The following is a 27260-nucleotide window of genomic DNA, read 5'->3' as shown; positions in this document are numbered from 1 at the left end:
GATGTACGAAATGAATCAGTCACATGGCTGGCAACTGATGTTGGCTATATTGTCTGAAAAATCAGCTCCAGTAGCCACAAGTAGCCTCTCTATGTGGCTCCCCACCAAGGCAGGAGAGCTGGATTCTGAAAGAGAGCACTCCTTGAAAAATCTCCTGGGAGATGCAGATGCAAAGCTTCTTATGTTCTAGCCCTGGACACTGCAGAATGTCATTTCTGCCACATTCCATCAGTCACGTAAGCCACTCAGGCCTTCGAGTTTCAGTGGTGGGACAGTTAGATGCCACCTTTGGATAAGCATAAGCCAAACTTACGTTCTGTAAAGGATGAAGGGGAATGAGAATTTCACTGCTTATACTTTTGGAAACTATAAGGAACCATAGTGTGGAGTGGCAAATAAGCTGTGTATTTAGGAAGTAGTACCACTGACTGTGAAAAGATTTTAAATCTGTACTTTGTATACCTGGAACACAAACATTGATGATATCGATCATACTTGGCTGGTTTGTGTGAGTTGTAGGCACTAATCTAAAGTTCTCTGCAGACACCAAGTCATTTAACTCTCTTAACAGCTCAGTAGATATGATCACCACAAGTTTATAGGACAGGGAACAGGTGCAAAGAAAGGTTGGTCAACATATCCAGGGTCCCAGGGACAATAAGTACTAGCTATTCTGGCCCTCAAGTGTGTTCTCTCCATCACTGCACTATTCTGCCTCTGAATACTTAATATAATTTTTGTCATAAATTTTTTGAAAGTTAAAAATATGCTCTACATCTTAGTTTTATTAAAGAGAACAGAGAGAGAGAGAGGGAGAGAGAGAGAGAGAGAGAGAGAGAGAGAGAGAGAGAGAGAGAGAGAATATTAGGGTGCCTCCTAAAGCTGGGTATATTGACATTGGCAGAAAATGTAATCAAAGTATATATTTAAAAACAAGATTCATAAAAAATACAAAGTGAACACATGTCTAAAATGTATTTAACATCTTAATAAAGTAATTAGCAAGACAAGAATGTTAGTATAAGGAGAACTGGGGAAACAAAAATTTATATTTACTGAACTAAAGGAAGTTTGAACCGGATTAATAATTAGATTTTAAGAGGTTAACATTCTACTGGGCAGTAAAGCAATATTGCTGCTGTTTCCTTTTAGACAGAAATTATTTGTATCCCTGAACCAACTCATTTGCATTGCTGGGGGACAAGAATTATTTGCTTTCACAGAGTCACAAACGATTCCAACCAATAGCAGCAAGTGGCACAGTGAACAGAGGTCTAAATTCCTGGGAAATAAGATAAGCCTTGGGCGGACCTGCTGGCTAATGCCTAGCACTGCGCAGCCAGGGGCTCATAATCCCTCTGCCCCAAGCCCAAGTCTTGGGCAATTTTTGCTAAGAGGATAAAAATGAAAGTTCCTGAAAGGCAGACATAGTGGACCTTTACTGTTCTTTTTGATACCCAGCATCTGAACCTTTTTGTTGTCCTTTAAAGAATCCACTACTGGATGGATCTGAGGGAGACTGAAACCCAGCGGCAAGCATACAGGATCCTCTTGTCTGAGACTTTGAAACTCGGTGGAATGGCATAAAGGAGTAAAGACATTTTAATTCATTTCAGTTGTAGTAAGGGTTTCTCTGGCTGTGGCCCCTAAGCTGCTCCTATGGCCTGCATTAATATTGGACCTAACTTCCCTTAGCTCTTGCTTTTAGCCTAGGTTTTTGTCCAAGAACAACTTTGACCTCAATTTTATGTACCTTTTAATACCCTTTAATAAATTACTTTTCTTCTTAAACAGCATGAGATTATTTCTGTTGATTTTAACTGAGAACACTGGAATACAAGTAGGAATTCACATTCACCAAGGTCACCCAACATTTGTGTACTTGACCTTCCCTGATGAAATAGCTCCTGTCTCTGGATCTTTTGTACTAATCTTAAATCAATTTGTCTTTTATTTAATGGAAAATTCCTTTAGTTTCTGATTAAGAATATGTGCTGATGGCAGGTGTTTTCTACTTTAAAAAAAAAATCTGTCTTGACTCCATGTCTCTGTGAGAGTGAGAATCATTTATATGGTGATGAATGTACAAAAGTCTACATAAAATAGATCCTTTAATCTACAGTGGAAAGCTTTTTTATTACTTAAATTCTTTTATTGGTACATTTTAGGTATACAACACATTTACATTTCTCATTGGGAACTTGTACCTTTACATGATGCATCTTGGTTCTTATTTTTTCCCCATTCCTAGCCCTCCCTTCACCCCCTCCACCCTTCCCTATTTACAAAGACTTTATTTCCATTTTTTCCATTTCTCATCATTTTTCCTTTCCCCTGCCCCTCCCACTACCCCTACCCCTTTGGACCTTTTCTTCCTATTTCGCATTATCAATTATTCATTCTAATCATTGGTACATTTTAGGTATACAATATAATGACATTCATTATTGGAAATTTGCACCTTTACATAATCTCTCTTGGTTCTTACTTTTTCCCCTTCCCCTGCCCTCCCTTCAGCCCCTCCATCCCTCCCTATTTACAAAGATTTTGTTTCCATTTTTCCATTTTCTCATATTAATTCCATTCCCTTCTTTCCTTTCCACTACCCCCCCACCACTTCCCCTTCCCCTTTGCCCCTTTTCTTCCTATTTCACATTATCTATTATACCTTTTAGTCCTTATTTACATTTTCAGGTTTCTAACACCAGAGAAACTATTTGGAATTTATACATGTGTGTCCTATTTATTTCACTTAAGAGTATCGTCTCAATGTACATCCATTTAGCTGTAAATGTCTCTAATTTCTCATTTTTTATGGCTGAGTAGTACTCCATTTTATAGAAAAACCACATTTTCTTTATCCAGTCTCCAGTTGATGGGCATTTGGGCTGTTTCCAAGTTTTAGCTATTACATATTGTGCTGCTATGAACATGGGTGCACATATATCACTGTGGTATGATTCTTTTAATTCTTTGGGGAAGATCCCTAGCAGTGGAATAGTGGGGTCAAATGGGACTTCCACTCCTAGGTCTTTGAGGTATCTCCATACTGATTTCCACAGTGCTTGCACCAGTCTACACTCCCACCAGCAGTGGAGCAGGGTTCCTCTTTCCCCACAGCCCTGCCAGCATTTGTTATTGGTTGATTTCATGATAGCAGCCATTCTTTCTGGAGTGAGGTGGAATCTCAGTGTTGTTTTCATTTACATCTCTCGAATGACCAGTGATGTTGAACATTTTTTCAGGTATTTATTTGCTATTTCTACTTCTTTGTCTGAGAAATGTCTGTTCATTTCAAATGCCCATTTTCAGATTGGGTCTTTAAATTTGGGAGGTCTGATCTTTTAAAGTTCTTTATAGATTCGAGATAGTAGGCCTTTGTCTGAGGAAGAGCAGGTGAAGATTTTTTCCCACATTGTGGGTTGTCTCTTCACACTGCTGGTGGTTTCTCTTGCTGTGCAGAAGCTTTTTAATAAGAAGAGATCCCACTTGTTGATTGTTTGTGCTAGTTCACGGGCAACTGAGGTTTTGTTCATAAAATCTTTTCCTACACCGATGTCTTCAAGAGTTCTACCTAACCTCTGTTCCAGCCGGTTCAGCATTTCTATTTTAATATTTAGATCTTTAATCCATTTTGATTTTAGCTTAGTGCATGGCAAGAGATATAGGTCTAGTTTTAATCTTTGGCAAGTTGAAACCCAAATTTTCCAACACCATTTATGAAAGAGGCTATCTTTCCTCCGGTGAGGGTGTTTGGCTCCTTTATCAAAGATGAAATGGCTGAGTGTGTCTGGTGTTGTTTCTGCATCTTCTAATCTGTTCCACTGGTCCTCAAGTCTGTTTCTTTGCCAGTACCATACTGTTTTTTATCACAGTAGCTTTGTAGAGTAGTTTCAAGTTGGGGATTGTGATACTCCCTCCTATGTCTCTGTTACCTAGAATTGCTTTTGCTATTCTGGGTCTCTTCTTATTCCAAATGAATTTTTGTATTGTTTTCTCAAGGTCCATGAAGTATGCTGGGATCTCAATTAGAATTGCATTGAATCTGTATAGCAATTTTGGAAGTATGGCCATTTTCACTATATTAATCCTTCCTACCCAGGAGCAGGGGATGTCTGTCCATTTTCTGATATTATCTTCAGTCTCTCTTTTCAGAGTTATAGTGGAAAGCTTTAATATTTCACAAATCAGTGTGCACTGGATGTTGTTGTAATAGCTTATTTTTTCTGAAAGTTAACTTCGTAAACACTTTTTGTCTAAGTATTCATCATCCAGACTTTTATAATGGCTTTGGAGTTTTCCTGCATATAGCCATCAATTTTTAGCCATCCTCAAATCATTTTCTTACCTTTGTAAGATTTATGAAATTATATTAGAATATTCTAGAATGTAATTGGAGTTCAATCCTCTTCCAAGAGAATGCACACAAATACCTACATCAAATACCTGCTTCTGCCTGACAGGAAGTAATGGGGACCAGATTTGCCTTTCTGCCTGAAATGAGAAAAAAATTACATGAAATGTGCACAATCACTGTTTTCAAGACATTGAAATTCAGGCAACAGAGCAACAAAGGGAATCTATGCAGTGTAACGGGGTTACCTGAATGCAAGAGAAAGCTAAGAATCTGGAGAAGCTACATTTACCAGTATGGCTAGATTTGAAAGGATAGAATATCATACAGGAGAGAACTACAGAAAGAGAGAGAGAGAGAGACAGAGAGAGAGAGACAGATGCTGAGAGATAGAAAGAGAGAGAGACAGAGACAGAGAGATGTTGAGAGAGACACACAGAGAGCTCAGCAGATCTGTGGATGGTTTCCTCTAAGTGTTCAACAAAGTACTGGTCATGATCAACATGTGGGGAAATTACCTAGGGCTAGGAGAAGAGCCCGCTAAAAGGCTTAGAAATATCTGAGGCCACAGGGATGGAGTAGTGCCTGTTCACACCAGCAGACAAGAAATGCTGGTAATTCCTGGCACGTTGGGAGAGTATCTAGTGGAATTTTGCCTCAGTCGTAGAAAATTCCATTATGCAACATGAATAAGTACTAGATTAAATGCTGTTCTAGTGCTACCTAATAAATCTTAAAAGCAAGACCTTAAAAAGGAGAAGCTTTTTTTTTTTAGAATAACAAAAAATATTTTACTAAAACATAAGATATACAGTAGTTTCCAGACAAGCCATACAAAATGGTCACAAGCTTTTTTTGAAAGGGGGAATCTACACTTGACAGCAAAGTCACAATGTCATTATTGAGGGCTGTGATGTTTGTTAATGTTCCCAATTTTGTGCAAACAATCAGCTTGTCCATCGATATCATCTAAATAAAGTTAGACCTGGCTAGAGAGCGTATTCTAGAGTATTGGTTAGCTGCTTTTTAACCAATGCAATTAGATCACCATAAAAGGGGGGGAAAGGAGCCCTTAAAATTTTGAAACTGCTTTTCCCCTCAAAAAATAAAATAAAGAATACCCATACCCCTGCAGCTAACCCTGACAACTACCTTCCTTCACAGTGCTTTATACTTAAACCATGATGGGGGAAATGCGTAAAAGCAGAGGGCCGCTGCTTTTAAACATTTCACAACAATCCAGATGATACTTCTAGCCTCTGCGCATGCTTTATAACAGTGAATCAGGACACGACATCGATTTTCTAAAGTGCATTTAATCACCAAAGGACTGAAAATGTCTGGGCTTTTATTCTGTAATGTTTCTAAGACCGTGTCCATTAAATGCAAACAAAAAGAAGTCTTGGCAGAACAGGAGAAGTGACACAAACTTGATGATCGGATCGACTTAAATATTATTCATGGCTCATAGCCTAGTCCATGCTCTAGCTGTTACTGTGGCTTGGGCCTCATTGGTCTTCCACTGCTCCGCTACATTGTTTGCTAATGGGTCATCTGGATTAGGGGCACTTAACAAAGCCTGGATCGGGACCAAAACTGTGCAGATCTGCAGTGCTGGGGACCATTTATCTTTCAAAATATCTAAACATCTTCCCAACTTGTCTACATTAGGATGATAAATTTTGGTCATGAAACGTACTTCAGGTGCTGCCATTGGGTATTCTTCTGGAAGAACTAGTTCAAGTTTAAAAGTCCCTCTCTCAAAGGGGGAACCCTGGGGGCCAGCAATGACCATATGAAAATACCAAGCGTTGCTCTCATCTGGTTCCCCTTCAACAGCAGGAACTGGTTCTGCCAGCAAACATTGAGTTTCCTTGATGATCCTGTGGGACAGCCCGGCCATCTTGTCAGATCCCGTCTTCGGCCTCTGGTCGCGTCTCCCGCTCCGCTTGCCTCACGCATGAGTGGAAGTCCCGGTCTCCACTTCCGGGGTACGTCGCCACGCCCACCATGGCTGTCGCCAAGTCCCCTCGGGAAATGTAGTCCCTGCTCTGGCACGGGCGACCTTCCCTCTGACCTGGCCCTCCTCCGTGTTCCCGCCCCAGAGAAGCTGTTTTCAAGTACCTGAACTACATCTGCAAAAAAAGTTCAAATATATTTGTAGGAATAAAAAATATCCAGGAGTCAAGAAAAGTAGAAATATCAATCCTAAAGTTCATATGGAGCCACAAAGCATCCCAAAGCAATCTTGAAAAAGAAGGACAAAACTAGAGGCCTCACAGTTCTTGATTTCAAATACATTACAAAGCAACAATAATCAAAGCAGTATGGCACTGTCATTAAAATTCATCCATAGATCAATGGAACCAAATAGCAGTCCAGAATAAACTCAGACATAAAGTCAATTGATCTCTGGTAAGGGTGCCAGGAATACTAATGAGAAAGGAGAGTTTCTTTGACAAAAAATATTGGGAAAACTGGATTTTCACATGTAAAAGAATAAAATTGTACAACTATCTTATATCCCACACACAAACCAAGTTAACATGGATTAAACATCATTTAAATATAAGACCTGAAACTATAAAAATCTTAGAAAAAAATGTGGGGGAAAACTTCATATCTCCATTCTCATGTTTATTGCAGTATTATTCACCATAGCCAAGATATAGGAACAACCTAAATGCTCATGAATAGATGAATGGATAAAGATGTGACATTCACTTAAATCCATATGTATGTGCAATGGAATACTATTCAGTCTTAAAAAGGAAAATCCCACAAGATGTGACAAAGTGGGTGATACTGAAGGACATATATTAAGTGATATAAGCCAGCCAAAGAAGGACAGATGCTGTATGATTCCACTTACATGAGGTAGCTAAAGTGAACATATTTATAAAGACTGAAACTAGAATGGTGGTTTTCAAGGGTTGGGCCTGGGAGAAGTGGAGAGTTATTTAGAGTATGAAGCTTTGGTTATGCAGCATGGATAAGTACTAGGGATCTGATTCCAAGTTTTGCCCATAGGTAGCAATGTTGCTTTATGTACTTCACATTTTGCTGGAAGGGTAGATCTTGTATTAAGTGGTATCACAACAATTAAAAAAATCTAACACCCAACAGTTCACAATTAGCATCTAAAGATCACCTGATGTGAAAATAAGCCCCCAAAATGACCCATAATAAGAATAATTCATTAATGGAAACTGACTCAGAACTGACATGGACATCAAAATTAATAGACAAGAACATTAAAATAGTTATTATAACTATGCTCTACATGTTCAAAAAGCCAGAGAAAATATTGACAGCATTAAAAACAAATATGATGCATATATAATATTTTAAAATACATATTTAATACATTATATAAATATACTTAAATTAATATACACTATTTATGTGAGATTTACTCTTTTAACAAAAGTTTAAGTGCATACTACAACATCATTGACTATGGACAAAATCTTGTCTAGCAGATCTCTAATGCTCATTTCTGTTGCATAACTTTGTGCTCACTAAACAATTCCCCAAGCCCCAGACCCTGAAACCATTCTTGGTTTCTATGAGTTTGATTATTTTGGATACCTCATATAAGTGGAACCATACAGTATTTGTGTGTATATTCCAAATAAAATTTAAAGAGATTAAAACTATAGTATCAGATATAAAACATACTGAATTGGATTATTAGCAAGCTAGACATTGGAGAAGAAAACATTGGTGAACTCAAAGTTATAGCAATAGAAACTATCCCAACTGTTACACAGAGGAAAAGATGTAATGAACAAAAAAGAAAAGAAATTAACAAACTATCAGTGAACTGAAATTCTACAAAGATAAAGGATGAGAAACATAAAGAAAACTTCACTTAGGCATATTGTAAGTAAGTCGACCAAAACCATTGTTAAAGGGAAAATCATCAGAAACAAAAGACATTATGTTTAGAAGAACAAAACAAGAGTGTTTGTGCATTTCTTTTCAGAAATAATCCAAGGTGTTAAGCCAGGGAGCAACTTTTTAAAATAGCATTGAAATACACACACATATTCACTCCAGAATTCTATACCCAGAAATAACCGTTCTAAATTAAGGAGAAATAAATACTTTGCTATACATACCAAGCCTGATGGACTTTATTAGCAGAAGAACCACAGAGGGGCCTTCAGAAAGAAGAGAGATGGTACCAGATGGGAATCCAGGGCCATACAAAAGGATGAGGGTATAGAAATGGTATCAATATGGGTATATACTTAAGAGTTTTTTTATGCTTTAAGTTTCTTTAAAAGATAATTGATGTATTACGCCACCTGCTGCGTAAGCACAAGAACCCGAGTTCGATCCCCAGTACAAAAAAAAAGATAATTGATGTAGAAGAAAAAATAATGTGTTGCATGATTTGCAGCCTCAGTAATAGTAAAAAGGGTGATAAAACAGTACAAAACCCAAGAGGAAAGAAATGGAAGCATACTGATGTAAGATTCCTTTTTTTAAGTTCTTTAAAGAATTTTTGTTTAGTTTTTAAATTTTAGTTTATTAGTACATAATGTTTATATTCCTTGTGGGAAGGAACATGTCCATAATACATTTTAGTTCTTTCCGGATGTAAGGTTCTTAATCTATATATATGACATTTCTTGAAGGTGGATTGTAATCAGTTACATAGTATAAACCCTGAATAAACTACTAAAAAATTTTTAAAAAACAAAAATTTATAGTGAATAAGCCAATAAAGGTAATAAAATGGAATCATAAGAAAAACTTCATCTAAAAAAAGGTGGAAAAGAGAGAGCAGATAACTAGAAAACAAAGATCAAGATAGTAGATTTAAATATAACTCAGCTGTAAAACATTATATATAAAAATAGCAAAATACATAGCAAATACTCCGATAGACTGTATTCTGATTATATAAACAAGTCTTAAGTTGAAAAGGGTTAAAGTCATACATAGGTTTTCTGTTCTCAGTGGAGTTAAATCGGAAATCACTAACAGAAAGCTATTTTGAAAAATCTCCCCAAGTATTTGCAAACTAACACATTTCTTTTAACAATGAGTCACAGATTTCTTCCTTGAAATGCAAGTGCCACACACCAAGATGTGGGATGCCAGAGCACCCTCAGATGGTAGTTCATAGCACTAGACACCTCTCTTATAAAAGAAGAAGTCCCAAGTCAGACTGCAGCTTGTCTCTTGATACCAGACAAAAGAAGAAAAGGAAATCAAAGTAAGCAGAAGTAAGGAAATAATAAAGGTCAGAGCTTCAGAAATAGATGAAATAGAAAACAGGACAGCTGCCTGGAAAAGCTCTCTGACCATGAAGAGAAATGGGTTAGCAGAGTCACAAAGAGGAGGTTTTCTGTGGTAGTAAAGTGTCAAAAAGCCACGAATGGTGTGGTAGAAAGCACTGGACTCAGGCCTTGGTATAGCGACTGGGTTTGATGCCGCCTCTTCATGGCTCTGAGATGTTGGCTAAGTCATCTAGCATGCTTATGCCTCTTGCAAAATGTGGACAATGAGTTCTTCTCTCTAGGGCCGGCAATCTATCCCCTCTTTAATTCTGCCTAACAGACCTCTTCATATCTCTCAAAAAGGTGATAACATTATCTCTCCTGCCTACTGGGTAGAGTTGTGAGAGCCAATGAGACAGTGCACCCCAGAGTGATTTGTGCAGTAAGATGTGAGCTATCAGGTTCCATAAGGAGGCGTGTGGAATTATTCAGCTTAAGCTCGAGGATTATACATGTGCGTTTTATTCACACATGTCAACTTTGTGTTTTTCTATAATGGATAGCTGAAATTTCAAGGCAGCATTCAACAACATAAAATGTCTTAGGGTTCTAGGCTTAGATGAGCAGAGGAAATCTAATTCTATTGTTTTTGTTTATAATCAATCTGATCTTCCTCACAAACTCCCATCTCAAGGGAGTGAGGAAGAAATAATTTTCAACCCCACATTAAACTGATGGGACCATCATTTAAAACAGGCTCTGCTTGCTGTTCCTCTTTCTGCCCCCTCTCTGACCGGGTCTCTGGATATGGCTGCAGGGGAACATGGAGCCTTGTGGCAGAGTGCCAAGGTGCTCATCAACCTTGTGCCATTTAGATTTCGTGGCAGAGGCCTTGCTGATAGGAGCCCTGCATGGGGCTCTACCATGTCCAGCCTCAGAAACCACAGCACAGTGAGCCCTGCCATGGGCCCAGGATAGGTGGAGGGCTGCTGAATTGGGCTCTACCAGAGGTCGATGCTCCTGGGGGCCAAGGGAACCATCTGGTTTCAGTCCACAAGGCAGGGGAGCAAGACTAGTTTGAGAGCTAAGTTCTTGGCCCGCTGTGCCTAAACACATTGCATCACCAACTTTCCTGTGCTCAGCTGAGGCCTCCTTTGGGAAGGGAGTCTGGGTCTCCTGCCAGATTTCTGGTTAGGACTGGAAGCCAAGGCTCCCTTCCATCTGGCTCCCTCACACCTATTTAACACCCCTTCCACCACTCTGGGCTTCAGGCCAGAGGAGGAAATGAAGGAGAAATCAGGACATATGCTGTTGACTACTTGGCTTACCTAGGTGCCCTGCCTCCTGCTTTTCTCTGACCAGAAAATGTTGTTTTCCTTCTTTTATCTACTGTTTTTTTTTCTACTCCTCCTTATCTTCATGTACCAGAAGGCTTGAGGACTATGTTAGGCGGAACATTCTCAGAGGTGCAGGATGGCTACTTGAGTATCAGGGACCAAGGCAAAGTGAAACACAGGCCCTGTTCTCAAAACTGTTGGAGAATGGCAGGCAACAATGGCAGAACCTCAAGGTAAGCAGCAAGGGACCCTCTACGACTGCCCTGATGTTGCCCACCCCAGGCTGGTCCTGAACAGGAGTTGGAGGAATTTAGTAAATCCAGCTGCTCAACAAAACTTGCAGAAGATGAAGAAATCCTGAGTGTGGGCTCTCTTCTACCCTCTCTTCCTCGGAGGAAGGAGGATGAAAATGGGTTAACATCTAACTGGAACAATGAGAGCCATGGTGTAATAATTGTAAAACATCTTATCTCTTCATGAAAGGTGTTTAGAAGGATTTTTTCCCTATTGTCCTTGTGTTTTGACTAAGCCTGAGAGAGAAGAGAAGTCTTTCTTCCTTACGTTCTGAATCCATTGAGCTTCCCATGAGCTGGCCCCATTTGGGGACAGCTTTCTTTCCATTAATCACAGGCTCAAGCAGTTTCCACCTGAGACAATAAAAGAATAGGACCAAATGGGAGCGGGGACTTGGGTGGGCTCCAAGTTTGAGGGCACATAGGGAATGGTGTAGTGGGTGCCTGTATCTGGTCTAGAGCCATCTGAAGGCTCAGTGGAGCACCACACTTCTATAGGATTTGAAAAGATCATAGTGTAATGTACCTGGGAGAAAGCAGAGGACTAATCTACCCCATACTCATCTCCTCATCCTTCAGAGACTATAGATAACTTCTGAGAAATCCATGGTTTCTGCAAAGGCTCATGGAAAGTATAGAGAGTTGGAAGCCCTAGTGACACCCGGGTACTGTTGGGCAGGTGCCGAGGCGCTCCTGCCAGGGTGAGGACAAGGGTCTGAACCACTGGACTCCAAGAAGCTTGCATATACCACCTCTGCAGAGTCTATTGCAGCAGCAGAAGCAGCAGCAGCAGGAGCAGCAGCAGCAGCAGGAGCAGCAGCAGCAGCTGCTAGTACTCACCCTAAATAGCCCAGGTCATAATGAGACCACAGGCCCATGCCACCATGGACATGGGCTTCATCGTGTAACCAGAGCCTGTCTCTTTCCTTCTGTAGTCCTCAGTGTCAGCACAAGTCTCCTGAGGGTCTCAAAGTCTGAAAGGAGGAATGAAAAGGCCGGAAGTGGCAAGAAGAGTTAGGTAAAGAGAACTGCTATTTATGTGGCCATGCCCGGCCATGGAAGTCTTACCTGTTCCCCAAGCAGGGACTCACATGCCCTCATGCTTTTTCTGAAGCCACAAAAGGTCAGTGTTTCTTAGATGAAACAGGAAATGGCTGTTCCAGATCCTAAGCAGTGAACCCCATGTTGAGCTCCCCACAAGAAAGGACTTCCTGTCTCTATGTCAAGTGTCCTCCTGGTGTAGTGGACTGCTGGACTCAAGTTTTTAATATATTGCCATCATTTTAAGAACTAACATTTTTACATTTTTATCCTATTCCTTGAAATGTAGTTGAGTTTTCTCTCTTTGTAAACAATCTCACTTTGTCTGCAAAGAGGCTAAATCAAATATTAACCAAGATAAAAACACCATCCAGAAGTTCTGGGCCCACATTGCTCCAAGTGCCATGATGTGTTTTGCTGTTGTCTTTTTTGAGATATTCAGCTCTAGTCAGTCTCTGTTTGCACGGTACACTTAATGGCGTTAGAGCATTATCGGGGGCATTTATGGGTAGTAGTGACACAAGGGAAAGCATAATCCCTAGAGGAGCATTCATCTGATGGTCCTCATTCTGAGTCATGAGAACTTGTCTTATTCCAGGCTCTTAGATCCACTCTGCACTTGAGTCTTCTCATCTTTAGAATGGACCTATTTATGACTGACTACATGGAGCTATTAATAATGCTGAATATTTGTTTATCTGAAATAGTTAAAATATATCACTTGAAATTAAATCTTCAAATCTTCACTCACTCTCTTATAAGTTGTTTCCCCCAGAGAAAATAATTTTCTTACTGGGAGTAATTGTATGTGATTTATGTAGTTTTTATGAAGGAAGTGAAATGATTTGCATAAACCCTCTTGTCCCATGTTTGGCATGAGTTTTCAGTGTATCATAACTGGTGTCAGGAAAAGCTGAAGCTTTAAGCAACATCTTCAGATAAAAGGGGGTGGAGGAGGCTGGGCTGGGTCTGCACTGATCATAAAATTGGGCCAAAAGAGAGGCCAGCTATCACACCAAGGGCTCTCATGAATGAGCAGCAGAATGCAAATGGTGATGCCCCTGCAAGCCTGGGATGAAATTTGTGTTCAGATTCCCCCTCTCTCAGAGTCTCCTTCCCATTCCACTCCCCAGATATTATGTGCTAACTGAACACGTAGGGAACTGACATGGTGAAAAAGCAGGCCATGGATAGCAGTTACTGTGATGGTCACAGTGATCTGAGGAAGGCTTGCTAAGTCAACGAGGCTGCAGCTGTGGCTTTGGTGGGCTCGAACAGCTTCTGAGAGGCTGGTCAGCTTCCATCTTCCCTTCGTCACATGCAAATGGGAAGCAAACCACGTTGGTTTCACCTTTAATGTTTTCAATTGCAGAATCCAGTGCTTTTCAAACCAGCTAAGGGTAAGATCCATTTCTTCATTCATCACTAACCAACACAGGGTCCCCCCGCACATGGTCAGCATGTAGCTGGAATCCAGTTTGGTATTCGGAGCTGGCCTGTGCTCCATTCAATGAAACAAACACACTGATCACTATTTGGATGTCATGGCAATGTCAGATTGTTATGGACATTTTTTAAATGTGTACTCTCAGTTTCTGCCCTTCACTTGTCTGATAACACATGTTGAACACTTTGGCCCTGTTCTATTGTAATACTACCCCCAAAGAAAGGAGGACAGAAAAGCAGCAAAAGTTAATGATGATAATGTTTTAATTACAAAAAATAGAAAAACTGGAGAAATATCAACTTCACACATCTACCTTGTGTTTTATATATAAATCTTGGCATCACAGAGTGTGAACAAGGTGCACCTGTTGGCATATTTGAATCTTAGCACAGCTGCTTGCCAGCTGTTCATATGTTGACATGTTTTTTTTCCTCTGAGCTTTTGTTTCTTTATCTGTGAAAGTTTCTTTATCTCTGAAATACCTTCAGTCTTACACCAGAATTATGAAGAAGGTAAAATACTTGGTGTTATTTACTGTCTAGGTAGGAACTACAAGGAAGTTTGTGTCATTTTGTATATTTGGGAATTCACAGTTTAAATTTTGCAATTTTAGTTGATGGTAGTTGCATGCTGTGGTTTGAATATGGTTTAAGCATCCTCTGAGACTTCATTACTGAGATTTAATTCCCACTGTGAGACATTAGGAGGTTAGAAACTTAATGAGGCCATGGTGTTTAGAGGTGAGGCTACTGGGAAGTGATTAGGACTAGATAAGGTCACCAGAGGGCCCCGATATAAATACTGGTGGCTTTGTAAGAGGAAGAGAGACCCCCCTCTGGCCAGGTGATGCCTGGGCTTCCTTGTGACTCTGTCCACAAGAAGGCCATAGTGAGATGTGAGCTTTTGAACATCCAGAACCATGAGCCCAAATGAGCCTTTTTTTCCCATTTGCTTCATTAGAGTGACTAAAAGATGACCGAGACAGTGCAGCTACACACATCACTTTTCTAAATACTACACACATCACTTCTCTCCCACAAATCCAAAGTAGCTTTTCCATTTGAATTGGACTAGACCCATTATATTTAGAGGCAACACTTTTCTTTGTTCGGTGTGCCTTCTAGGCCTAGATTTAAGTAAAATACACACTATTGGCAGAATGTTGAGCTATTACAAAGGCTCCCTCAACACAGCCCAAATACAATTCCCTTTGTCAGCTGGTTAACTTGGGGATTCCTAGGCCAGCCCTTATCATCTCTGATTCAGCTTTTCCTAAGTGAGGGCCCAGGATTTATCTCTGGCCCCACTGCCAGATGCCCTTGTTGCAAATGGTTCATAATCATACCTTAAAAAGATCTCTGGGGTTGGGAGAGGAGCATGCAGAAGTCTTTGCAATGGAGCATTCTGTCTTCACTGTGCTGGTAAAGCTATGAATCTTTACGTGCAGTAACAGTGCATAGAATTGAACACACACAGATAGATACATATATACCACGGTCTAGATGGCTAAGGTCCTGTAGAAGCAATCTCAACATTCAGTATTTCTGCCCCAGAGTTTGTACTTCTGATTTCCTAACATACTAGTGAAAAACTCAAGATAGTCTTTCTTTAGTGAACCAACAAATGAGCCGACTGCTGGCTTGGTCAAGCTGGCTTTATTAGATTTCTGTGATGTTTTTTGGTCAGGTATAGAATTCTACAACTTGGACCCAAAATAAAATGCTTTCAATTTTCCATGTGCAGGCATTCCATCACTTTTAGTTAAGTGGATGGATTAAATGTGCTATTTAAGTACATTGGCGAAAGCAAATGCTCCTAAAAATGGATCTCTTTCTTGACAGAAATAGACTTTTGTCCTTGAAACCTATGCTCGATGCTCTTCTCTATCAATAATTTAAATCTAACTGATGAAGTTCAGAGATTTTGGCTTTCTAACTATGATAGCTGTCATTTCCAAATGAATATTAACTTGCATACAATTAACTTGTGAACCATTATGCAGAAAGTAGTCAGAGTTGGATATTTGATTATGTCAAGGGATCACTGTAAATGTTTTTAGGTATAAGAGCATTGTGGCTAGTCATAAGGATAGAATTCTAATCTCTGAAAGACATCTGCTATCTATAATGTGTATGGGCGAAATGATGTAGCCAAGTGGGATTTGTCAGAATAACCCAGAGAGACAAAGTAGGGAGAGTATAGACAGAACAATGTTGGCCATGGGTTGCTCATTGTTGAAGCTGGGTATTGGGTACATGGGGCTTCATTATATCATTGCTTTACTCTTGTATGCTATTTGAAGTGTTTCATATGCAAATGTTAAAGAAAAAGGGAGTCAAAGGTAGAAGCAGCCTTTGTGGACTATATAATATAAAGTCCAATCTTTGGATGTGCTTATCTGAAATTTGGCTAAACCAGTATGAACTTCACATTTTCATCAAGGGCATAGAGGACTCATGAATTTGTCACTGAAGAAGCCTGCATGGATAGAGTCCCTTTAGCAGGTCTCCAAGGACGTAGTGCCCAACTCATCTGAACACAATAAGCTTTGGCTCCCTTTGGCTTTCAGCTTTATGTCTGAAATCTATCATTGGCATGCACCATAATGGCAGGCCCTGTGTTCTGAATTAACCTGCAAAAGAGCAGATCAATATTTTAGAGGATGTTACTGCTCACACATTTATTACATTCTTGTTTTATTCCTCAAGACTTTAAACGTCCTATCAAAATGGATAATAGGTGTATTTTAAAATGTCAGTTCATTTACAGGACCTTCTCAAAGGCTTCCTTCCAGGTTCCTTTCCCTTTGGGGGCAGGAGGTGGCAGGCAGGCTGCCACACTGTCCCTGGCCCAGCTGCTGCAGGGTCCTCAGAAACAGACCTGAGCCCAGCCCCGGTGCATGTGTTCCTAACTGCACGAACTCGTCAACCTTCACAGCAACCCTCCTGTATTCTAAAGACATATTTTCTCTATCTTTCCATTTCTAGATAATAAATGGTGCTTGGAAATAGCTAACTCCTGAGTAACTCTGAAACCAGAAATCTTTGGAAGACAAAACAACCAGTCTCACACATGCAGGGCACACATGTGTGCGCGCACACACACACCCATAGGCTAAATGATGAACCAAACAAAACTGCAATATCTAAGCCCTATCATTCTCACAGCAAGCATTCCTTGAGGGTTTCCTGTGGCTAATGCAGTTTGGCCAGCTTAAGGGTTTCAGCCTATTTGGAGATGAAATATGCATGCTAATGGAAAGACAGAAAAACAAGTAACTTACCCATAGTCCTGAAATAAAATGGGCCAAATCATGTCAGCGAGTATTTGAAAAATGAAATACGTGACTCCTAATCATAGGCAGGGTTTTAGAATCGCTTAACAATAGGGTTCTGTAAACACACACACACATATGCATGCACGCACACATGCGTGCACATGCACAGTAGAGTTTGTTGGATTTCTATATGCCATTCAAATAGATGCAATAGTTTCCCAAGAGTCACCTTATCATTGTCTTGCATTTTCAGTTAAAATGACACTTTTACATTGGGCCCTTAGAAAGATGGCACGGTGCAGGGGGCTGAGGTGAAAGTTTATGGTGAGCACAAACTGAGCAAAAAGTCATGGTAATCATTAGCTCCAGGGTGTTCTGCCGTGCTGACACAAGCTGCCCTAAGGCTTGTTAGGGGTTTCTCTATGCCAAATCTGGGCAGAATAGGGTCAGAAGGAACTTTGACTGGGTCAACACTTCACAAGGACAAGGCACTTTCTGATAAAAGAAGTGAGCTAAAAAGATGCCTTAAAGCTGAAAAGAAAGTGGCAGAGAAGGAGACCAAGCAGAAAGAGCTCAGGGAGAAGCAACTAAGCCAGGCTACTGCTGCGGTCACTAATCACACCACTGAAAATGGTGTGGGTACCAAGAAAGAGGGCCTGGACCCAAACCAATACTATATGATCCGCAGTCAAGCAGTCCACAAGCTGAAGGTCAGTGGGGAGGGTCTGTACCCACACAAGTTCCACATAGACATCTCACTCACTCATTTCATCCAAGAATATAGTCACCTGCAGACTGGGCACCACCTGACCAACATCACCTTCCTTAAAGGTGGCATGTAGAATTCATGCCAAAAGAGGTTCTGGGGGGAAACTCATCTTCTATGACCTTCAAGGAGAGGGAGTCAAGTTGCAAGTCATGGCCAATTCCAGGAATTATAAATCAGAGAAAGGATTTATTTGTATCAACAAAAGACTGCACTGGGGAGACATAATCAGAGTTCAGAGGAATCCTGGGAAAACCAAGAAAGGTGAGCTGAGCATCATTCCCTACAAGATTACAGTTGTCTCCCTGCCTGCATATGTTACCTCATCTGCACTTTGGCCTCAAAGACAAGGAAACATGGTATCAACAGAGATACTTGGACCTGATCCTGAATGACTTTGTGAGGCAAAAATGTATCATCTGCTCCAAGATAATCACATATATAAGAAGTTTTTTGGATGAGCTGGGATTCCTTGAGGTTGAAATTCCCATGATGAATATCATCCCAGGGGGAGCTGCGGCCAAGTTTTTCATCACCTATCACAACAAGCTGGATATGAACTTATACATGAGACTTGCACCAGAGCTCTACCATAAGATGCTGGTAGTTGTTGGCATTGACTGGGCTTATGAAATTGGACACCAGTTCCAGGATGAAGGAATTGATTTGACTCACAATCCTAAATTCACTACCTGTGAGTTCTACATGGCCTATGCAGACTACCATGATCTTATGGAAATCAGAGAGAAGTTGGTTTCAGGAATGGTGAAGAACATTATAGGCAGTTACCAGTTACACACATTGCGGGCAATTACAATTACAATTACCACATTACAGGCAGTTACCCAGATGGTTCAGAGGGCCAAGCCTATGAGATTGACTTCACCCCACCCTTCTGGAGAATCAGCATGGTGGAAGAGCTAGAGAGTGCCCTAGGGGTGAAGCTGCCTGAAACCAACCTCTTTGAAACTGAAGAAACTCAAAAAATTCTTGATGACATCTGTGTAGCAAAAGCTCTTGAATGCCCTCCACCTTGGACCACTGCCAGGCTTCTTGATAAGCTTGTTGGGGAGTTCCTGGAAGTGACATGCATTAATCCTACATTCATCTTTGATCACCTACAGATAATGAGCCCATTAGCTAAATGGTATTGCTCCAAAGAGGGTCTGACCGAGCTCTCTGTCATGAAGAAGGAGGTATGCAATGCCTACAATGAGCTGAGTGATCCCATGCGGCAGCAGCAGCTGTTTGAAGAACAGGCCAAGGCCAAGGCTGTTGGTGACAGTGAGGCCATGTTCCTAGACAAAAACTTCTGCACTGCTCTGGAGTACGGGCTGCCTCCCACAGCTGGCTGGGGCATGGGCATTGATCGCATCACCATGTTCCTCACAGACTCCAATAACATCAAGGAAGTACTCCTGTTTCCTGCCATGAAGCCAGAAGACAAGAAAGAGTCTGTAGCAAACACTGACACAATGGAAAGCACAATGGTTGGCACTTCTCTCTAGAAAATAATTCCAACTCGTATACCTCAGGCATCTGCATTTCTGCAGAAAGGTCAAGTCTTGAAGGAATTCTTGTGTATAGTCATCCATTTTGACCACCACAGATCAGTTCAGCCACCAGAACAGAGAAGAGGAATTAAGAATTTCTTTTTACTTCTTGCTACCAAATAAACCATTTGTCTTTTTTTAAAAAATGACAATAACTACCATTTGCTATGCACCTGCTCAATGTGATGTGCATCACATGAATTACATTTTTCTTCAAATTGGACTTGTAGGTTGGAATTATTACCTCTGATTTTTAGATAAGCTGATCAAAGTTAAATAATATAAAATAAGTGGCATGCAGAAGTCTGACTCAAGACTGAACTTTCAGCCCCACGCTACCTCCTTCTAAATCTCCCTCCTTCAGTGTCCCTGTTGAGATCTGTCTGCAATACAGCCCATGGGGGTGGGTAGTTTGATCTAGGATGGGAAGATGTTGGATTCTGGGGGTTTTGCTTACCAATAAAAAAAGGACAAGGGAAAAAGGATTTGATAATATCCATTCTTATTGTTGATGGAAATGTCGCACCTCCCAATTAGACTTATCAAACATGTAGTTATAAACAAGTAATTCTCTAAACCAACTCTGGTTGTTGTCTACCTTGAAGGCTGAGTGGTCCTTTAGCTCCATGGGCCTCTGAGATCCCAGGAATAGAGTATCTCAAGTGTGGCATCCTCTGATGAGTGGTGGTAGGGGGTCTTGCAGAAATTTTGCAATACCTAGAAGTCTAACTGATGCAATTCAGTAACGGGAGGCACCTGAAGGATTCTGTCCCAATACTGCCTATTCTGGACCTCTGTCCTCAGAAGCCAGGCACCCCACCTCTGGACAGGGAGCAGAATTGTCCCCAGATCCTAATCTTTGGAGAAGAGGAGTTATGTTATACATGCAAAGCCTGCCTGCTATCAGTGAACCCATTACAAAGGAAACTTGTATTATTTGTATAAGTTGCAAAGAGAGAGTGAATATTGTTCCTTTGTATCCAGATCACAGCTGAGATTTCTTCTGAATCTCACTATTAATATCAGCTTTTATATATATGCATTTTTAATACATTTGAAAATGTAAACATAAAATAAAGCTTGTCTATGGGTACTCATCAATTTGGGATGATAAGGTGGAATTGGGAAGACTGCCAATTATTTTGAGAAATTAAAGAGAAAGGTAATTTGACTGAAAAGAAGGTTGATTAAATATGTCTGCTCACATTTTACTTCCTTAAACATCTTTGCATATAACATCTTCGCATATAGACACCAGGACATGGCAGCCATGGAGACACCAGACAAACACAGATATATGGTAGAAACTAGGCAGGCAGGCAGGCAGATTTGCTTGAAGGGAGGCTGTCTGATCAGGTATAATATTGGAACTTCTCTTCCTAGGACAGAGGCCATTTTGCTTTCTGTCTGGATTTACACTTTCTGTGATACTGAGAGGAATGTGGGCCATAGAAATAGGCATTCACAAGAATCTGTGGAATCAGTAAATGGGTTCAAGTGAGGTAGTGCCCCAGAAGAGTCAAATGGAACCTGACCTCCAGGGTAGGATGTACCAGCATGTCTGCAGTGGGAATAGATTACTGAACCTTTTTTTAAGACACAATTAAGACGCTTCTCAGAATTTTTTATCCTGGAAATTAGTTAGATAGTTTTATCCTTGCTCAGAGTTCCAGCATGTTTAAATCCTCACCCTGGTAGAATTTCTCTTTTTTCCCAGCCAACCTGGTACTTGCTGAGCCTCCCTCAGTTATGAGTATTATAATCTAATAAGCCTTATCTCTATTTACTTTGGAATTGAAGATCCAATTAGCTGCATTTGGGAGAGATTAATTTAACTGCTCTGCCCTTGGAGGCAGTGGGTGCCAACCTTCTGCTCATCTGCGGTTTTGTTCCAGTTGTTCTGCTACATCCTGCTGGAGCTGTTTACATTTCATCACCTTCTCAGAACATCCATTGTAGTGTGGCTTCCAGTAACAGAATATGCATTATGGTATGGAGAGTTTAGAGGGAGGATAATATGTTACAATCTGAGATCTGGACTCGAGGATTCTAAAACTTGAGGCTTTGAAAAGTGCTGTTGTCCCCGGCTTGTGCATTTAACTCTGACGGCCACTTAGATCATTTTACCATTGCCATGCCTTTGCTGTTAGCTCTTTTCCAATTTTCTGTTCACAGTTCTGGACATTGTACATTCTTTAAAGTGTCACGAGTTACAGTCAAGAGCCAAAAGATGATGACAAAATGTATAGCCTTTCAATGTCATAAATATATAAGTTAATTTCAGAAAGAGAGACAGAATATAAGGGGAGGAAGCCGGACAGGTGAAGAATAGGGAGTAGTAGATGGGATGAAAAGAACCCCACAGCTGTGTTGTAGTATCCCAGGTACTCCTAGCCACTAACGACCATACTCCTAACCAACATAGAAGATCAACAAGCCGACAGTCAGTAGCAGCATATATCACTTTGGATATAAGGCAGAATTATTTCTTTAGGAGTGCCTTATACACATCTTACCACCCACACATATACAAACAATACATACACACAGAAAGAGAAAGACGACATCATTTTTCGGTATCTTTTATTAACTCAAAATGTGAATCTAGATAAAACATTAAGTAAGCATCTGATACCTCAAAATATCTCCAGAAGGTATTAATCATTGATTTATTTTAAAATGTACAATGTTTTCACTCTCATTTTGTATAACTATGGAATGAGATTTCAGGTCCCAATCCTGTGTAATAACTTGATAATTATAGTTTTTCCAAATGAAATCTTTTAACATTTAGGGTTTTAATTTACACCCAAATCCCTCACAGTATCCCACTGAACAGCAGAAGCCAAAATACTAGGGAAATCATAGTTCTGGTGTTCCATTATTTTGTTTTATCCAAGACATCTAAAATGCTTTCTGCACGTCCTGTGAACAGCTGCAGTGTGCCGCGAGCAGAGAGATACGAGGTCAGGTTCGTGGTCAGATGACAAGTGGTATAAGTAGGAGTCAGAGTTCTAGTTTTCTGAATGTCAATCTGGGCACGACTCGTGCAGCTATGGCTGTTCATCTGCCTTTTGGCTTCTGTCTGGGCTGCTGATGTGTGGAGCAGCTGCCTTGGGCTCTGTCTGAAGTCTTAGGAAGTACTCGTGGTTTCTGTGCAGCCCAGTTGTGTTCTTCACAGCAGACCTGGAAGATTGCACTGCACGGGCCCTCTGAACACATCGGCTTCTGGCATAGTAACTCACTGAATTTTTTTTCACATTATTCTTCCCATTTTGAAAATAATATCACTGTAAAAAAGAGAAACTTTTTGTAATACTTCCTCACACTTTCACTTGCAGGGATAAAAGGATTGCTAATGCAGCTCAAACACCAAGAGGTTTGTTATAAATCCAAGAAAGCTTTAGATTCTGACTCCTAGGAGACCGTAGCCAGAGGCATTGCACTGTGCTTCGGTTTTAGGGAGGACAAGCTTAATTCTGAGACGGTGAGGCACTTATTTGTACTATCACGTAGAACTCTCTGTGGTAGATTATTTTTAAAGATAACTAATATTCCCTCCCCCAGATTTCTTGCAGTGAGATGGCCACTTCCCCTGTCAAGAAGTGGAGTCTATTTCCCAACCCTTTAGATAGGGTCTGGCCTTTTGACTTGCTTGGACCAGTAGAGCAAAAGGGCAACAACCTCACTAAACTTCTAAGGCTGAATCTTTTTTTTTTTGCTTAAATTCTTTTATTGGTACATTTTAGGTACACAATACGTTTACATTTATCATTGGGTGCTTGTACCTGTACGTGATGCATCTTGGTTCTTATTTTTTCCCCATTTCCTGTGTTCCCTTCACCTGCTCCACCCTTCCCTATTTACAAAGACTTTGTTTCCATGTTTTTCTTTTCTCATCATTTTTTCCTTTCCCTTCTTTTCTTTTCCCTTCCCCTCCCACTACCCCTACATCTTTGGACCTTTTCTTCCTATTTCAAATTATCGATTATTCATTTTAATCCTTATTTATACTTTCAGTTTCTCACACTAGAGAAACTACTTGGTATTTACACATGTGTGTCCTATTTATTTCACTTAAGAGGATGGCCTCAATATGCATCCATTTAGCTATAAATGTCTCTAGTTTCTCTTTCTTGATGGCTGAGTAGTACTCAATTTTATAAAAGAACCCACATCTTTATCCAGTCTCCAGTTGATGGGTACTTGGGCTGTTTCAAAGTTTTAACTATTACAAACTGTGCTGCTATAAACATGGGTGCACCTATATCACTGTGGTATGATTCTTTTTATTCTTTGGGGAAGATTCCCAGCAGAGGAATAGCGGGGTCAAATGGGACTTCCAGTCCTAGTTCTCTGAGGTATCTCCACACTGATTTCCACAGTGGTTGCACCAGTCTGCACTCCCACCAACAATGGAGAAGGGTTCCTTTCTCCCTGCACACCCCCAGCATTTGTTATTTGTTGATTTCTTGATAGCAGCTAAGGCTGAATCTCAAGAATGCTTACCTTTGTTTGCTACAGACCAGGTCGAATGCAGGTGATTCCCTGAGAGTCATACAGCAAAGGAATCTAGACTACGGAGGATGAGGGGCAAACTGGAGGACTGAGGCACCCCAGCTTGTGGCAACTGCTAGATATCTTTCAGATCCCACTGACTCTCCCACTGAATACAGCTACATGAGTGAGCTCAAGGGAAACCAGCAGCCACAATGAAGAATTATGAGCCATTATAAAACACTGCTGTTTCAAACCAGCGAGGTTGGGGATGATTTGTTGTGTAGTGTAGGCTAACTGAAACACTCTCAATAAATAACTTTAATATTTAGTTTTTTAAAACAGAATCATCTTTACTTTGATGGCTATGGGATATCTCTAGAAAGAGGAAAAACAGAACAATATTCAGGAGAAAAAATACATGCAACAAGAGCACCAGAGCCCTATGCATTGTAGAGGAGAAATAAAATCCAGAAAGGTTCTCAACTCTGTCAATATTTTGTATTGTGTACATCATAGATACCAGTATTTGTCATGTGGCAGGTATTTCTGAAGAGGAGTTTTTTTTTAATCTATTGGATCAATATAGAAAAATAATGATGCCTCATGTAGTTGTTAGAAATCTCACTCTTTCAGAGTAAGTATTGGAATCAGAGAGAGCCAGCCACTTCTCAGAGAAGTACTGATCACAGGCACCAGGCTGCTGCTTGGGGACTTACTTTACATGGAGAGTGCATAGACAGTGAAGCCACATACAGGTTACTAGTTTTGAAATATAATGCCACTGTGCCTGGGTACTAAGCTAGTGAGAGAAAGGGTGATAAAATTTTTGCCTACTTTAAGATTGTTTCCATTTCCTTTAGATATAGGATCCTCTATCTAAAGTTTTTTCTTTATTAAATCTAATATTTTCTGTGTAAGGATGTGACTGAAAGAAAAAAATGACTGAATATTTATTGCTTTAAATCTCTGGAATAAGTTCCTCAGTGTCGGCCCAGCTTAAGGAGGTACAGCTGCCAAGTGGAAAAGCCAGAATTCAGACTCAGGTCTGTCTTCCAAACACACTTTCCACTGTACCATGATATTAATGTTGTTGAACACCAGCCTATACCTCAGTCTTCATGGGGACACATGGAAAGATTTTTAGAAGACATTTGTTTCCAATTTTAGAGATTCTTACTATTTCTTTTTTGGGGGTTACTGGGGATCGAACTCAGGACCTTGCGCTTGCAAGGCAGGTGATGGCACCACTGAGCTAAATCCCTGGCCTGGATTCTTACTATTTCTACAAAGATTTTTCTTATACTATTTGGGAATCTTGGGTAGGAAGGTCTTGAGTTGAGTGGGATATAGCTGATTTTTTTTCATTATAAATATAGCAAGAATATGTGCATATCTTTAAAATAGTGGCAGTGTTAAAAATATAAGTGGCAGCTATGAAATAGAATAAATCTAAACAATTGGAAACTAATTCATAACATCTTGAGCTTGCTGTCCACATTGCTATATCATACCTAAGCCATGAACTTATCATGACTAAAGTTGGTAGAAGGGTGTTTAGAGGTTCATTATACCGCTCTCTATACTTAGGTGTACATTTGAAATTTTCCACAAAGTGTTAATAGTATTTTAAATTTAGTGTTTGCATTATACTATGAAAATTTCTGCCTTAATGTTATCCATCCATCGATGAAAAAGTGTACCATAGTTTTTTAAACATCTCATCCTTGAAAATGTAAGCTGCCTATTACCTTTTCCTTTGTGTCAGCCTTGTTTGCTTTGTGTCTTCTGCACTGCCAAAAGAAAAATCTTCCTGAATATACTTGGATTTTTTAGTTGATTGGCTCTCTATTTAGCATTGATCTCTGAAGTTGTGGTTAGTTTTTGCTAAAGAAAATGGACACTCTTTGTAGAAGAAATGTGTTTTTAAACATCCATAATACAATTTCTATCCTGACTTCTGAATATAAAACTCTCATTTTCAAAGTACATGCTTTCCAAGTCAGTATGCTGAAGAGGTAGTGTTTCTGACATCACCTACACAAACTTATGATATGACACTGGACCAAAGCCCGGACTACACAGTAGAAAATGAAAAGCAGCACAGCACCTGATGTCTGGAGTCTCTGGTGATAAATTGTCCATGTTCTAGGAATCTGGATGCTGGGTATTTTCTTATTTGCATATTTACACGAGTCACTGCCCTTCCTGTCACCTTTGGTTTTGAAGCTCTGTTCATATCCTTTCTTTCAAAAACTTTAGCACCTTTCATATAAACAACAGATGGTTTGTTTTCAAAAGGCAATTTGAATTTTGAAGTAAAATTTTTCATTTTCCATACAGTCTTTCAAAATGGTTTCAAAGTACGAGAAATTCACGTTGGCTTCTATGCTTGCATGAATGGTCTGGTGTATGATATTCTGGATGATTCTTTCTGTGGACAGACTCAGCTTCCAACTAAGCTGAGAGGACTCCTTATCACATTCCTAAGCCCATTTTAGCTTGGCCTGAGCTTTTCCGGTCTTGACTTCTTAAACACGTCTGGCCTGTTGCTCCAATTGAAACTCTTCAACATATTTGTCCTGCTGTCTGCCTGGTTGCTACCATGGAAAGGCTCAACTTCTGATTTCTAGAAGTGCTGTCTCTACACATTGATCAGTCTTATGGTGAAAAATTGACCCAGAAAAATATGATTGAATGTTTGCAGGTCTTAGTTACTATCTTCCACTCTCACAGCATTTTGGAACTAAAAAGCTTTTCTTATCATATGAAATGCGTATCTTTCTAATTTACATATAATCATGTCTTTACTGTCCATGTTTTTTATGCTCTAGTTTTAAATTGTTTTTTTCAAAGGTCATTTATTGATCTGAGAGATGAAACCTGTAATTAGGGCATACCATCAAAAAGAAGCAATCACATTTGAATCATATGCATAGTAAGGTCTAATCTTATAGAGGTGATATTCTGCCTGTGACAGATTTTCCTTCCCCATTTTACCATTGTGTTATTGTTATTTTTCAAAAAACTCAAAACAGAAAATTTTAATGTTATGGAGCTAATAAGCACTGAATTTAAATTATAAATGCAAAGAAAATTTTTTTTAAAAGTGTCTGTATATAGATAATGTCTGTAACATCGATTATCCCCTAAAATTTAATCTATCCTGCTCTTAGCTATACTGTGTGTTGCTTCTTTCTAACTCAGTTTAATTAATTTATTTATTTTGGCTTTACTGAAGATTGAACCTAAAGCCTTCCACCTGGGCTATATCCCCAGCCATGTATGTGTGTGTGTGTATGTGTGTGTGTGTATGTATGTATGAATGTATGTATGCATGTTTTATTTGAGAAAGGGTCTCACTAAGTTTCGGAGTTGCACGAACTAGGTTTGAACTTGCCTGCCTCAGCCTTTGAGAGTGCTGGGATTATAGGCGTAAGCCACCATGCCCAACTGACTCA

General features: G+C 40.0%; 1 protein-coding gene and 2 pseudogenes across 2 annotated transcripts in view; 2 read left to right on the top strand and 1 right to left on the bottom strand.

Moving 5' to 3' along the window:
• Nucleotides 1-27260, top strand: part of Slc35f4 (solute carrier family 35 member F4) — a 275011-nt gene that overhangs the window by 70077 nt on the left and 177674 nt on the right. The gene's annotated exons all lie outside the window — the stretch shown is intronic.
• LOC101700426 (ubiquitin-conjugating enzyme E2 N pseudogene) lies at nucleotides 5762-6257 on the bottom strand (annotated as a pseudogene).
• LOC106008368 (lysine--tRNA ligase pseudogene) overlaps nucleotides 11143-27260 on the top strand; it is a 35504-nt pseudogene continuing 19386 nt past the window's right edge. The window contains exons 1-3 of the transcript XR_015450906.1: nucleotides 11143-11158; nucleotides 17347-18552; nucleotides 18591-27260. The exon at nucleotides 18591-27260 is cut by the window's right edge and continues 19386 nt beyond it. The product of XR_015450906.1 is annotated as a lysine--tRNA ligase pseudogene (transcript). The remainder of the gene's footprint in view (nucleotides 11159-17346; nucleotides 18553-18590) is intronic.

Source organism: Heterocephalus glaber, unplaced genomic scaffold (assembly GCF_053883595.1).
Source record: "Heterocephalus glaber isolate CG9 unplaced genomic scaffold, H.glaber_assembly_v1.0 deba00001118, whole genome shotgun sequence".
Lineage (NCBI taxonomy): Eukaryota > Metazoa > Chordata > Mammalia > Rodentia > Bathyergidae > Heterocephalus > Heterocephalus glaber.
The sequence above is the reverse complement of the archived record's forward strand: the minus strand, read 5'-3'. Positions and strand labels throughout refer to the sequence as shown.